Source organism: Brienomyrus brachyistius, chromosome 18 (assembly GCF_023856365.1).
Source record: "Brienomyrus brachyistius isolate T26 chromosome 18, BBRACH_0.4, whole genome shotgun sequence".
Taxonomy (NCBI): domain Eukaryota; kingdom Metazoa; phylum Chordata; class Actinopteri; order Osteoglossiformes; family Mormyridae; genus Brienomyrus; species Brienomyrus brachyistius.
The window spans coordinates 7,450,439-7,466,113 of NC_064550.1; the positions used below are offsets into that span (position 1 = coordinate 7,450,439).

Below are 15,675 nucleotides of genomic sequence, written 5' to 3' on the forward strand. Positions count from 1 at the left end.
ACACCTCCGTCACCCAGGGACAGGGACACACCCACATCACCCAGGGACAGGGACACACCTCCGTCACCCAGGGACAGGGACACACCCCCATCACTCAGGGACAGGGACACATCTCCGTCACCCAGGGACAGGGACACACCCACATCACCCAGGGACAGGGACACACCCCCGTCACTCAGGGACAGGGACACACCTCCGTCACCCAGGGACAGGGACACACCCACACCACCCAGGGACAGGGACACACCTCCGTCACCCAGGGACAGGGACACACCTCCATCACTCAGGGACAGGGACACACCTCCGTCACCCAGGGACAGGGACACACCCACATCACCCAGGGACAGGGACACACCTCCGTCACCCAGGGACAGGGACACACCCACACCACCCAGGGACAGGGACACACCTCCGTCACCCAGGGACAGGGACACACCTCCATCACTCAGGGACAGGGACACACCTCCGTCACCCAGGGACAGGGACACACCCACATCACCCAGGGACAGGGACACACCTCCATCACTCAGGGACAGGGACACACCTCCGTCACCCAGGGACAGGGACACACCCCCATCACTCAGGGACAGGGACACACCTCCATCACCCAGGGACAGGGACACACCCCCATCACTCAAGGACAGGGACACACCTCCGTCACCCAGGGACAGGGACACACCCCCATCACTCAGGGACAGGGACACACCTCCGTCACCCAGGGACAGGGACACACCCCCATCACTCAGGGACACGCCTCCGTCACCCAGGGACAGGGACACACCTCCGTCACCCAGGGACAGGGACACACCCCTGTTACCCAGGGACAGGGACACGCCCCCGTTACCCACATCCAGGGACATCCATTAATGCTATAAGTAAACTTCCATAAATTCTAAATAGCAGCCAATTGTAAGATGTAAGGGCAGCCTAGACTGAACTGTTGCTCTTTGTCACACAACATTTACCATCATTAGTCTCAAAGGTCATCAGCACATCGTTTATTATTCTGTTATTTATTGTCTGCGTTTACTTACTGCGTTTCTGTTGTCACTTGTTACCTGATGCTGCTACTTACTGTTACTTCATTGTTAATGTGCCGTTTACTCAGTTTGCAGCAGGTATGTATGTAAGGGTCTCATTGTACTACAAGCAAATGACAGCGAATTTGAACCATGCAGTAAAATGGAGAGAATCCACAGACTTAAACGTTGCTGATATTTTAATGATTCAAACTGATGTGATCTGAGTTATACCTGAAGGTCAGTTACTTTGTGATGTTGCACATAGATTTGATCTATAGACTTTCTCAGAAAACTCACCACAAGCTTATGAGTGTTCTAGTTAATAAAGAAAAATAACATTTTAAACAATTCTCCATCTCTGATAAACACAAATCTGCCAAGTAATGCTAAGTATGTCTGCAAATTATCCTCCAATTTATACAACATTCTCACAATATGTCAGAAGTATCTGCAAGATGGATGGATTATAGAAAATGCCATCAGATATATATATTAGATTGAACAATGACTTCCCCAAAAGGCTTCAACAAAAGCTAAGCAGGAGGGATGGGTGAAAAGTTGCTAAGTTAACCTTATGAAAAAAATACTTAGATCTTGAAAAAGAAGTATGTCGAATGTACTGCTTTGTAACCTGTAGGACATGGTGCTATACATTAACTAAACTGCTGTGCAATACAGTTATTTCAAAATTTGTTTTTAACTATATTTATATAACAGTTAGTTCCTGACCTAGATATCTGATTGGACGAGAAGCGTTCTGTGGGTGCAGTTGTCAGAATATAACCGCACTCGGACATTGCACATCAGATGTATCACTCTGCTTTACACATGTATCTAAAAACCATTACATTTAAATATAAATGATGGAACGAAGTTGGCAGTGGGTGAGCTGTGTTGTGTTGGAATGTTTGTGTGGCTTGATAACAGTCAACAGTTGGCTGGCGGGAACTATCTGTTTTGCAGAAACCCGCAAATGTTTAAACATGTTTAAAGACTATTGTAGTCTTTGGTACTCTGCCTGCAGCCTCGTGCCTACGACCAAATCACAGTCATGGTATACTGGAGCACAACCGCACTCCTTGTCATATGTTGTTGCTTAAGTCTATGACACTGATGATAATATTCCCAAACTTTTTGTTTTCATATATTTTGAGAATTCCCTAGTGGTGCGCTCGTGAACTCTTACATACTGATGTTTTCGTGCATTGCTGTTCTAAATAAATTCAAGGTGGTTGCATGGAAACCAGCCCCCCCCCCCCCAGGTTGAGATGAGTCACCTTTTGCTGAGCTTTCTGGCCAAAGAGCAAGAGCAGCTTGTTGTGTCACCCAAAGGCTGAAGGACTCATCCCTGAATACTTACCTCCAGCAATAAAACAGTCGTGCTGATCTGAAATAATAAGGATGGTTTTTCTTATCATTCATTCAGCACGCTCACTGCTTTGGAACGAAGGAAATGTGATCAATGGAGAGGAAGTGAAAATATTTCACGTATAGTTTTTTTGTACTGGGAATCAAGACATTTGTGGATTACAAAGTCAACATTATACTTTACTGTTGGGTAGAGTGAGCAGATAACCCATGTCAGACAGGACACCTTGAGCTAGGACTGATTTGTAAACTACTATTTCAATCAAAAGGACCTGGAATTCACTAAAGCACTGAGTTCTTGCTGCGTGTTGATTGGTCTCCTACAATCATGCATGTGTCACTAAAGTTAATGTGAAACAGATGGACTCTTTCAATCAAGGAAACAAACCAGTCAAAGCACGAGCAGAACTGAACTATTTAGCCAAGCGCGGGAGCCTCTCAGTTTTAAAAGAGTTTCTAAAACCTCAACTAGCTCACAACTTTCTTCCTGACTTGGATTATCTGGTCACTCTACCTAAGTCAAAGAACAATGCTGTGGAACCTCATGGGAAACGAAGCCATCGCTCCTGTCACCTCCATGCTTTCTGGGCCCTCAGGTTTTCAAGGAAAAATGAACACAGTTTGGATTATACGTTGTCCTTTCTTGCAGGTTTTAAGGTGCATTTTTAAGCTAGTCAAGAAGAAGCACTTTACTGGGTGAAAACTGTCATATTAATAATTTAAAAACTGGCTTTTCAGCAGCTCAGGGGGGCAAGACTGAAGCCTCACACCTACAGAGTCATTTGGTTTTGTTTCCTAGTGCTCTTGTTTCCTCCCAAGTGACACGGGGGTCTCCAAATGACCTTTAAGTGAGTGTCCGTTTATGCGAGCGGATGACCCCAGGCGTCCTACATTTCCTGGGATGTGTTCCAAGCTCACCGCACCATGCAGTGGGTAAGTGATTATAGAAAATCTGTGGATAGATACATTTAAGGCCTGGTTAAAGTAACAAAGACCAAATATAACGTTGTATCCACCCACACTGCTTTGTGTGCCAGAGTCTGTTGTGCTCTGTGGAAACTTTCTCAGTTGGCTTAAGAAATTAGGCTACTTGCAACTTGGTGATACAGTCTCACTTCATCATCAATGAGCAAATGGGATTGGCACAGACATAAAAGTCGTTCTGGGCAAGTTGTGGTGCCCGTTTTTAGTGGGACGCTGTTGGGCCAGTGAAGCCCCAGGAACATGCTGCAGAGAAGACATTGTGAAGTTTGAGTATTTTAGTGGCGTTGGGCTACTTTTGGCTATTTGGAAGAACACTGCATAGCAGACAGTCACAAAAAAAAAAAAATATTTTAACACTGACGTGTCAGAGTTGCGCGGGAAGCGGACGGGCTGGCAGGTAGGGAAGGATCAGGCAGGCGGGCGGAAGTCGGGGGAAAACGGGGATTTATTGCAGGGAAGGACGGCTCCAGGCAGGACAGGACGAAATACTAGCACAGACATCGACTAACATCAATGACGGACAACCAGGCAGGGCAAGACGTGGACTAATAAAGAAAAGACAGGGCGAAATAACAAGGAACAGCTGGGTACGATCGGGGAAGCACACGTGGATAATCAGAGGGGTTGGTACATATGAGGATTGTACGAGCCGGGCGTGACAGACGTAAATAATTCCCTTCCCTAGCACAGATTTTTGTTGGGTACTGAATTTAAGAATTATAAAGTAATTTCTTACGTAAACTAAACAGGAAATGGTGCGAGTGAGAATGAACGTGGCATAACACAGTACAGCTGTTTGTTCCCGTTTTAATGATGCTGGTGGCTGGGGCGAGACGTAACATGGTGGTATTTTATTGCTTTGCTGTGGGCAGGTGGACGATGATCCGTGGTGATCCCTGTGACGTGTGCGTGTGCGTGTGTGTGTGTGTGTGTGTGTGTGTGCGTGTGCGTGTGCGTGTGTGCGCTCATTTGTGTGAGAACGCTATGTAATGCAGGGGAATGTGAACAGGGAGTCCGGCTGGAGATCGTGTTCAATGACAGCACTGTCATGATAACATGCCGTCGGTATAAAGAGCAGAAGCATCGCCAGAGGTGGTTGTCCTAAGCGTCTAACACCTGTGTGATCTATTCTATTCTCCCAGAGAGACCTTCTCAGAACTGACCTACAGCTCAGCGTGGACCTTAAGCGGATGTATGCGAGTGACCCCTTCCATATGGGCCTCTCAGGAGGGTGACAGGCTCCGGAGATTCCCCAGGTCAGAAAGATGTGTAAGTACCCTCAAATGAGGCGGGATTTCCAGATAAGGGTTACGCCAGAGCTGCTTACCCAAACCCTCTTAGTCCACATGCATCACCATCCTGGGTGGGGCAGTTTCCCTGCTGCTCAGATCCTAGGTTGACAGATTGTTGGCCAGAAGGTCATTGGTTCAAGCCCAGCCTTAGTAGGATAATCGCATGTCTGTGGGTCCTTGAGGCCCCTAACTCCAGCTCCTCAGGTGCCATAGGTACATGACCCCTTGTTGTCACCCCCAAGGTTGTTCTCTATATGTGTCTGTGTCTCAGGGAGGGCAGGATGGGGTAAATGAAAGGAGAATTTGCCCACGGAGATTAATAATGCATCATTATTGTTGTCCATCCATTTTCTGTACTGTCTGATGCAGGGTCACGGGGGTCCGGAGCACCAGGAGCTACTGGCACCAGGCAGGGAACAACCACAAGGCATTTCTCAACACTGCACAACACATATAACTAAAAATGCATGTTCTCTTTAAAATGCAAAAAGCCTGAGCTCACCAACAAGGTAGATACAAAGGTGTTCGATATTATGATGGAAAAAAAAATGCATTATGAACTATATTTACCCATGTATCACATATATCAGATCATCTAATTATGACTATTCTGGGAAGTAAAATGTGCAGTGGAACAGCCTCAACAATTATTTCATTCATTACTTTTAGTAGGAAAATCCCATTCGGTACTATGTAAAAGGGCTTTAATTGAGCCATTTGCTTCCGACATCAATTGGCTGTTTGTCTATTTAGCCTGTACAGTACAGTGTCTAGGATTTTTTTTTTAAAGTAACATTTCTATACGTGTGTAAGTACCCATGCATTTTTGAGAGCAATTAGTTACAATGTAGCATGAGTCATTCTCAACCTATTTAGCTCAGAGAAGAAATGGCTACACCGAGCGTTTGAAGCTGTTTCCCATTCGGCTCCTCCCTCGGCGATGTTTTAGTGTGTTTACACATGGCATTCTTCAGGCTGTGAACTTCCTGCTGCATACGTCGGAAGGTGCATGTTGAGGCTAATCCTGCAGGTGGCACTGCATTCCTTGTATTTTTTTGTGCCATTTTCTTTTCATGGAGGCTCCTTTCAGAAAGAGACACAAAGAGGCCGCAGCGATGTGTACGCAGTTACAGAAAAAGGGATGTGGTTCATTCGACTGGCACATCAATTGTTTTGATATTTCAATGGTTATTTTCTATTTTTAATATCACAGGAATGCCTGGAGGTGTGTTTAAGCGTTAATATGTTACTTTATGCTTCAGATTAACTTCACATGAGCCTTTCTGTGCTACAGTAGAACTTGCACTTAGCTTATATTGCACAATCAGGGATTGACATTACTGGTATGCAAATATGCATTCACAGAATGAAAGTTCAAATGTATGGCACAAAAGCTTATTTTACGTGCGTTTGTACTGTTATGACAAGAAATGACTCTGCATTTTAAATGGCGAATGCGTACTTGCATGCCAGTGATGTCATTCACCGTGTATAATACATGCTGTGAGTGAAAGAAGTCGTGAGTGTCGGCCATTGAAGACGGTTTAAGCCTTTGCATTTTAACAAAGGAGCGCAGGCAGCAGGGTGGCCGTGTGGGTCTCACTGCAGCATCACATCCCCACGGCTGTAAGTGTCCCCCTTGTCCTCAGCTCCGGTCACATGTGCTTTTGCTTAGGTACTTCAGTGTGCCCCCTGAATTTCAAATGTATGCAGTCAGGCTGCCTTCCATAAGGCCCCGTTAACGTGACTGTGTGTGAGAGCCCCCTGCGATGGAGCGGCATCCCGCATAGGATGACCCTCTGCCACGGGGGTCTCAGTCTCCAGGAGCGACCTCCAGCTGACTGAGACCCTGCACAGGATAAGCGCTATAGAAAATGAATGGATGACATAATCACTAATCATGTTCTCAGCGTGAAATCAAATTTATTGGGCTGAGAAGTAGTACTATCATTGAAACAGACCTGTGAATTGCAGGGTTCCACACACAAAGGCTATACAAAAGAATATTAATGCTAATAAACAATGTTTCTTAAGTGTGCTGAAAAAAAGAATATCGTCTGTCCTAGTCACTGGGCATCCACTGAGAGTGAGTTCAGCATTTTCATCCACAGCCAATTCTTCTGATAAGTTCTCAAACAATAACATGACATCAGTTGCATATGCATTTCCCCCAGTTTTCCATTTTGCCATAGGCCCTGTTCTCTTCTAACACTCGTGCCCACATTCAAATGAATGAACGGCATTCTGGAGACATTCAACAGTGAGCCAAGTCGTCATCTCTAGCATTAGTCTGAATAAAGGCTTTGCTGATGTCGCTCTTCCACTGCGATAAACTGCAAATTGTGTCTAGCTGCGAGGGTGAGCTGACTCTGACCATCTGGCTCAGAGAAACGGCCGCCTTGCTAAGCCAAAGGTCGCAGGTCTTCAGTCACGGAAAAGCAAACAACACGCACCGCGCTTCGTCAGTGTTGTTTCATATGCGTTCAGAATTGAGGGTTTTTCTTCATAAATCCAGAAACTGCAGCTATGCTCGGAGTTATGCAGCTGAGATCTCACTGCTCGCAGTCATGGTGCAGCACAAGAGTGCATGATGGCAAGGGCTATCGGTGGGAGGGGCTCTAGCGTACAGGCTCACCCAGGGAGAAGCTCAGGAGCCTCAGCTCTGACCTAGTTTAATAATCATTACTGCTGGGCCAGTCCCATTGCTGTGTGTCTGATTAAGTTAAATAAAACTATATTGTAAGAGTATTATACCACTACTAGTAATTACAGTTACAATTATGTATATATGTGCTGTTTTGTTTTGTAGCCTAATCTCCAGAACTTTTCAGTGACACATGAAGGAGTGTGGAAGGATATATGAGTGTAGCTGACCTTTGTCACTTTCCCTACCTTCCAATAATCACTCATCATTATCACTGCAGGGCTGAGAACTCTCACGCATCTGGCGTGACGCTCACGCTTTCTGACTCTCATGCTCACGCAAGAAATCTTACGGCAAATCTATATTATTCCATTATAACCCTAAAATTAGCTACATCAAAAGCGTCGGGGTAATTTGAAGCCCTAAGGTAATGAAACTCTTATATATGTGCAGACTTGTCTTGAATTTAAAATCTCACGCCAGCCAGTTGAGCAAAGTTGGCAACTCTGTTATTGTATACAGGAGCACAGGCTCAAGCTCGGGGGCCTCAACTAGCCTTGTTTCATAATAAATTCTACAACTTCACTGTTGCCCCCCCCCCTCCCCAGCCGCCGAACTACACCGGCGTACAAAATAGTAGGTGGGCCTCTGGAAACTCAAACAGCCCAGAGTCCCTGGCCATGTAAATTAGCTGCGGGTTATCCGGCTGCATGTAGCATATGCTAACAAAGTGCTTATTCAGCTGAGTGACTGACTGCACCATAAACCAAACAGGTGTTTGACGGTAGACGTGCCTCGAGTTGAAAGACAGGCTAACTGCTGTGCCATCTCTGTGTGTGAAGTGCGAAGCCTTTCAATGGCATCGCTACATCGCAACATTGTCCCATGCTAAGGAATAGCTCCATGCTAAGGAATAGCTCCATGCTAACGAATAGCTCCATGCTAAGGAATAGCTCCATGCTAAGGAATAGCTCCATGCTAAGGAATAGCTCCATGCTAACGAATAGCTCCATGCTAAGGAATAGCTCCATGCTAACGAATAGCTCCATGCTAAGGAATAGCTCCATGCTAACGAATAGCTCCACAACTTCAAGAGAATTCTCATATGTACGCCTCCTTAGATAGAGATTAGAATTTAAAGGATTCAAAAAATTCAAAGGAAGGGCATTGTTGAAAAGTGTACACGGACTGTTCTCAGGTTACGAATGAGACTCATTCCCTAAATCTGTCTTTAAGGCGATTTTGTTGGTAAGTTGGAACAAAAATAATAGAGTACATAATAACAGTAATAATAACACAGCAATAATACAATTAACTAAATACGTGACTGTCCTGTACCGATGAACCGCTGAAGCCGCGGAATGTTTTCAGGAGCATCACTTACTAGTGCATTTCTTCGTTATTATGAACCACTGTATTTAACTCGTATTTTTAATATAACAGGCTTTTTGGCTGTTCATAAGTATGAGGTGTACATCAGTCGCTTGTTACCTGGATACTGCCTGTACTTATGTCAACAAAACCCCTTTCGAAATGCAGCATTTCAAATGTACGATACCCAACATAACGTTCATGTGTTCTTGTGGCCATGCTGTAAGGCTCAGGCCGACGTCTAAGGGGGAGATGCTGGTCCTGATCTCCTGGAACAGTCTCAGACAGCAGAACTTCTGTCACCTTTACCTATGTGGTGCAGGGACTCCTGGAATGAAAATGTTGTTCGTGAGGAATGTGGTCACTGCTTCGGCCAAGAGATACATGCCATGGAAAATTCCACGCGACACATGACATGAGTAGGACATCTGGCACCACTTTCCTGGGGATGATCATGCTCTGTACAAGAAGGACAAGTACTCGGCAGTGCCCACCATGTACATGCAGCTGTTCTATTGATTCAGAGGGTCCTGGAATTTAGGTCTAGCTTGCAGTCTAGCTTGTCTTCGTAGTGATGCAAAAAGTAGCTACATAATCTGGCTCAAATTGAAATTTTCTGGCATAAAAGCAGCAGATGGATAGGGCGTAATTGCAATCGCAATTATTTTCCTTTAAAAAAAATGATATTGTAGCACTTGGGTAGCAAAGCAAAGTAGACTAGCTTACGCCAATGAATGTTCGCGGCACCCAGGCGAGTCTATTACACACCGAAATTCTGGTGGAGAAAATAAAGTGAAAATAAAGCCAACAGGCAGCTGATTAGGTGCAGCACACAGTTGACGCAATGGAAATCAATCAGTGCTGCTGGCATGGGAGGACCGACAGTCTTTTAATACTTCAGTAAATATAGCCACAGGTCCCAGCTTCTGTCTGAGTCAACTTGGGTTTCAATGGGACACAATACAAAGTGCAATTCATTATCATGCTGGAGAACAGCGCTGCAGTTACAGGATTTAAAATCACAATTTTCTTTGGAAACCATCGCATTAGCTTAGTGCATATCTGCAGAGCAGAATATATCGATACAACTGGACAGTCTGCGTCATTCACTGTTGTGACATTCATAGGTTAATTTAGACTAGGCAAGGTGATTTTAGAAATGATCGTATCCGTGAAGAGACTACACCCACAACGATGTTCATGCTCCCAAGACGCCAAGAAGTGCGTGACAATTGTTTCAATTGCAAAGATCAATGTTAATTGTGGAAGTCATATAAGTATATTGCTTCCATACCTTTCCGTAATATTAGGTGTATTAATCACAGCATAAAAGGCCTGGACTTGTGTGGGTCGTCAGCATGCTGTGTGTGTGATGGGAAGGTGGCTGGCGTAGAATCGGTGAGTGATTTCACCTTACGGGCCCTGAGTGAGGTCCCTGACCGCCAAGTGCCGCAGTGACTCTCTCTGCTTTCTCAAAAACCTGCGTCATTTTGGATAACACCGTCTGATGTCAAGGTAATCTAACTTGTCTAATAATGCTATCAGGTATTGTGTTTTTAAAATAATGAGTATGTACTTAATTGAGATATGGTGGTGTTTTAGAGTTAAAAGGTCTTCTGTGAATGCATGCCAGCACACATGCTCAGTCGTAGTTACCAGAGTCATATTTCAAATGGGAAAATGTATTTTAAGCACTTCCAGTTCACTGGCATAGCCATCCTACAAGATAAGTGGGGGGGGGGACACACACCCCAAGGGTAATGTCCTGATATCCAAGGAATATATTGCTATGGATGTTAGACATTCCGCTCTTACATAATCCGCTTTAGCGTGAGCTCACGCCATGATGTATTTACTGTCCATTTTTCAAACGATGTACCTCTTTGTAGAAGCGGAACCCTGCCGAACAACCCCTGCATCAACCAAAAGCTGTGCATTGCTCAGTATGTTACTACATACATGCATTCATATTGTTAATAATATAACTACTAACTACAACTTTTATTAAAAATCAAAGTGATTCATAACACAGCTTCGGGAAGTAAGCAGACACCTCTGTTTTATTTTACAAATTTGTTGCGTTTCAAACATTTCAGAAAGTGCAGAATTGATTCTTTTTGCCATTCGCTGATACAGGATTCCACCTAAATGACTAAAACAAAACACATTTTATCCATTCTGTTCAGGGAATAAGCTGTTTGGTTGGGGTCGGCACGTGGCTGGACGGTAGTAGTGCGGTTGGTGGTTGCTTTGGGCTCCCTGTATCCTTCCTCCTGCAGCCCAAAGGTGCTTATTAATCAATGTCATATTTTTGACTGAAATTGTACATATTAAAACACAGGAGAAAATGCATGTATGGACCAAATGGACCTTGTCAAGGAAAATAGTCCCTAATTGTTTTGAGTTAACAGGGATCTTGTAGGAGAGACAACAGAAAACATAAAGTCCAAGGTGACCTGAACTGTCCTCATGGGGGAACTGGATTTGAAGTCAGCGAACATCTACATCTAACTGGTACTGGTACTGGTACAGGCAGGAGATGTCTACCTTTTTAATAATGTTGCAGTAGTCGCTTTTGCTTGCATCTACACATGAGCTCAGGCAGAAAATTGTCTAAGTAATTAAAGAATGAAGCAGTTCTTGATAATGTACCTACTGCTCCACATACAGTGGGAGATTTCACTGTCATTGAAGGAAAGGAAGGGGATTTAATCCTCTGGAAAAAATATTAGCGATTTTATAATTGTACGTTCCAGTCTGTTACGGTGTGTCCTGCAGATCCACTTGATTTGTGGAAATGCGGTTCTGTGAACAACGTTCTGCTTTTTGTTTGTTATATATCCAATTCATCTAAGTGCCAAAACATATTCAAGAAACGGGCACCATAGACCAGCATAGTAAGAGAGCAGCAATATACCCCTGAATAATAAAGCACATTTTCTTGGCAGGTTCTGTCTGTTCATCCATCTCTCTGTCTGTCTATTTAATTACTTAACTTATAATACAAACACCTTTAATTCTACAAATGAAAATATTTTGGGTACCTACCAATGAAACGGGCAGGGCATATAAAGCACAATTTTACCCAACACTTCATAAAAATACCACATGCATTAAAAAACATTGCAGTACCAAGACTTTTTTTGAGAGCTTAAACATGTCTGCGACAGGTCATATTTGTGATACCTGTTTCTATGGTTATTCGGCTAATGTCATTCAAGGCAAATGTTATATGTTATGTTATAATGTACCATGCAATGTTATAATGTACCATGCACACTAAAAGAAAAAATCTATTTATGAATTCTAGTCGGCATTCTCGAGCTGCAGTGAAATCTTGGTGCCATGCACTGGACAGAGTAACCCAGGTGAATGTGAGTTGTGGTTTGTGTCTCTTTTCTGCCTGAAAAGACTGTTTAGAATGAAAAGCAAGTTAATGAGACAAAATAAGTGGTCTTTGCTATGGATTTCCTACCACTGTAGATTCAAATCAAAGTGAATGCTACATTTCTAGGGGTTCTTCCACAACCTTGTGGTTTAGTGTTATTATTATTTATTATGTTATAGGTGGCAATGCGAATCTTTCACCTTTTCAACAGGTCTGGTTTTCCAATTTACTAGCTGAAAGGACACCCCACACTTGCCAGTTTGACACTCTTGTTGTGAAATATCAGCTGAAAGTCTCAACAAGCCCAATGTCCACAGTGCTGAAATGTTTTTGCATAGCAAATATTACTCTCTTGAATGTTTAGGTAACTGCTAAATATTTCTCAGGAACCAGACAGCTTTTCTTTTTAAGTGCTCCTTTCTGCCATCTTATGTTAGTGACGAATCAATAGATCAATAACGGTGTTGGCAGGCTGATTTTCTGAATAGTTTACATGGTTACTATTTGTATTTTCCAGTATGAGCCAAAGTTAAATATAACTCACACCAGTCAAGTGATTTAACCAAAATGTTTTAAGCCTTCATTAATGGGAGGTGGAGGCTCTTTTAAAAGCTTTTTTTTTTGCATTTATGTTGTGTGTTGTTGAGAATATGCAACTAAGACGACCACAGAAGGATTTGCTTGCAAAGTTCGTGACACCATAGCCGCGGGTGGAGACTGACAGGGGTCAGGACAGAGACAAATTTGGTAAGTCATGTCGGGGTTAGACGGGCATAGGCCAGCTGTGAAATTACACACGGCCTCTCAGTTTAGTACAAGGGCACAGAGACAAGTCCCTCATAGAGATGGAAAGAGAGCGGCAGGGATCCGCTGTGGCAGCCTCAGAGGACTTGCTTTTGTATGTCCTGCACGTATCGTACACTCAGAATATCTCAATAAACCCGAGGCTAGATAACTAGCTAACATGTGATGTACAGAATATACATAGCTGCAGCTACTCATGTGTGTTATTTAAACTCAAAATTGGCAAAATCCTTCAAACTACATTCAGTCCCGGCTGAAAAAAAAAGATACGAACCAACTGGTGTTAGCTGGTCATATATAGTCATGTCCAAGCTCTTGCTGGACTTTGATGGTTTAGTTAGATAGGCCACCAGTTACTCATGCTTTTGTGGCCAGTCTATCAAGCTGGTCTTGCTGGTATGACCATCTAAACCAGCCAGAATGACCATCATAAGCTGGTACGACCAGGTAAAACACACCTTAAGCTGCTCAGCTATCATAAGTTGGTCAACCATGTTGACTAGCTGAATCTAGTGAAGCTGTTTTTTTCAGCAGCATTGCAGAATTAATCCAGGAAATGTTTAGAAGGGCCAGGAAATGGCAGCACTCCTACAGGAAGAATAAGAAAAGAACTAACCCACTATCAATTCTACTTCTGTTGTTGTTACAGTAGGAGGGACGTTCCAGTATGGAACTGCTCATTCATTTCCGTAAACCTTAACAGTCAAACAGATTCCTTGGAGTTTATCGAAGCCCATCACTACCTGATTTAAAAGTATATAAAGTATTTTCACCAGTAATATAATACTTTCTTTGAGGTGTACCACTCAGGACTTTCACTAAAATCAGATGAATTTAAAGTATTCAGATGCGTTTAAATGAGTAATCTGAATATTTTACATACAGTATAAAAGACAAATGTTGCAAGACTAACTGTTAATTATCAATACTTTCTTTCCCTACACCATATACTGATGAAATATGAAAAAAAAGTGCTGGTATACATAGTTATTATATTGATGCGATATGACAGTAAGAAAAGTGCTGGTATACGTACAGTAGTTATTACAGTGATGTGATATGACAGTAAGAAAAGTGCTGGAAATGTAGTTATTACAGTGATGTGATATGACAGTAAGAAAAGTGCCGGTATACGTACAGTAGTTATTACATTGATGCGATATGTCAGTAATAAAAGTGCTGGAAATATAGTTATTACAGTGATGTGATATGACAGTAAGAAAAGTTCTGGTATACATAGTTATTACATTGATGTGACATGACAGTAAGAAAAGTGCTGGTGTACGTACAATAGTTATTACAATGATGCGATATGACAGTAAGAAAAGTGCTGGTATACGTACAGTAGTTATTACATTGATGTGACATGACAGTAAGAAAAGTGCTGGTATACGTACAGTAGTTATTACAGTGATGTGATATGACAGTAAGAAAAGTTCTGGTATATGTAGTTATTACATTGATGTGACGTGACAGTAAGAAAAGTGCTGGTATACGTACAGTAGTTATTACAGTGATGTGATATGACAGTAAGAAAAGTTCTGGTATATGTAGTTATTACATTGATGTGACATGACAGTAAGAAAAGTGCTGGTATACGTACAGTAGTTATTACAGTGATGTGATATGACAGTAAGAAAAGTTCTGGTATACATAGTTATTACATTGATGTGACATGACAGTAAGAAAAGTGCTGGTATACGTACAGTTGTTATTACATTGATGTGATATGACAGTAAGTCTCTGTTATAAAATATGAAGAGCTAGAAGGAATCGTTCTTGTGCAAGATTTTATTTCCCATACCCATGTAAATATGAATACTAGATGTTAAATTGTAAGCTTGTAACAATAGGGCAATTGAAAGACGACAATGGGAAGGGTAGGCGCACAGGCAGCCCTCGCAGGGCGGGTTAGGACACCGTTATTGTTTCTGTTGATTATTTCCATGCATTCCTCACTTCGGGTTTCCCTGTATGTCAGTGCACTTCAACTTTTGTTCTACATCCTCAGACCAGATTCCCTTTCGTACCGGACGTCATCTTCAGTACCGCTTGCATGTAAAAACTTTTATTTAGCTTTCTGCCACAACGTAATGGCAGCTCTTTGCCACTAAAACGGCATCCACAAATAATTCCAGGAACGTGCATTCCTTCTCTTACATGCTTATGTTCACTGTGCTGCGCAGACTTCCACATTTAGGAGGTAAAGATAGCACTAATTAAATGAATAATACAAAACTTAAACATTTCTGCTTGTAATATAATCCACACCAATACCTAACCAATTACACCAAAATGGTATTTGACAGAAAAACATCACATATGTGAAATAATGTAATAATGTATTTTATGTAATATCAAACAATTCACATATACTGTCTAGTAGAAACTTATTACTTAACATAACTATCATGATCATGTGATTATGTTTATGTCTAGTTATTGGTTCAATTTAATTTCCAAATGAACAAATCTGAATGAAAATCTATTTCAGGCAGCACTACCTGCAGGGCACAGCGAAGGGTCTTATGGAAGATGCCAGAAGGAAAACTAAAATACAGGACTCAGGTCAGATCTCCAGCAAAATTATAACAAAGGGTTTGAATAAATGTTGCTTTGAGAAGATTGCTTCAGGAAGTTAGTGTATTTTGCTTATTTATCAGGCAGACTCATAGTAGAAATAACTAAAGACATTTATTATACATTTGTTATATTTCAAGTCAAAAAGTGATGTCTGTATCCATTTAAGTAGTTCTATTTATTTAGTGTATCCGTTTATTTTTTTGTCATTTATTAATTTAT

At 42.4% G+C, this 15,675-nt stretch overlaps 1 long non-coding RNA gene across 2 annotated transcripts; it reads left to right on the forward strand.

The window, feature by feature from the left end:
* The first annotated feature begins 8,794 nt into the window (after nt 1-8,794).
* On the forward strand, nt 8,795-15,441 carry LOC125712925 (uncharacterized). Of its 2 annotated transcripts, XR_007383421.1 has the most exons (6): nt 8,795-10,196; nt 10,868-10,967; nt 11,093-11,195; nt 11,992-12,055; nt 12,717-12,816; nt 15,368-15,441. It is a non-coding gene; the product is annotated as an uncharacterized LOC125712925 (long non-coding RNA). The 2 variants fall into 2 exon arrangements; XR_007383420.1 differs by having other exon boundaries at nt 11,992-12,816.
* The last annotated feature ends 234 nt before the right edge of the window (nt 15,442-15,675 follow it).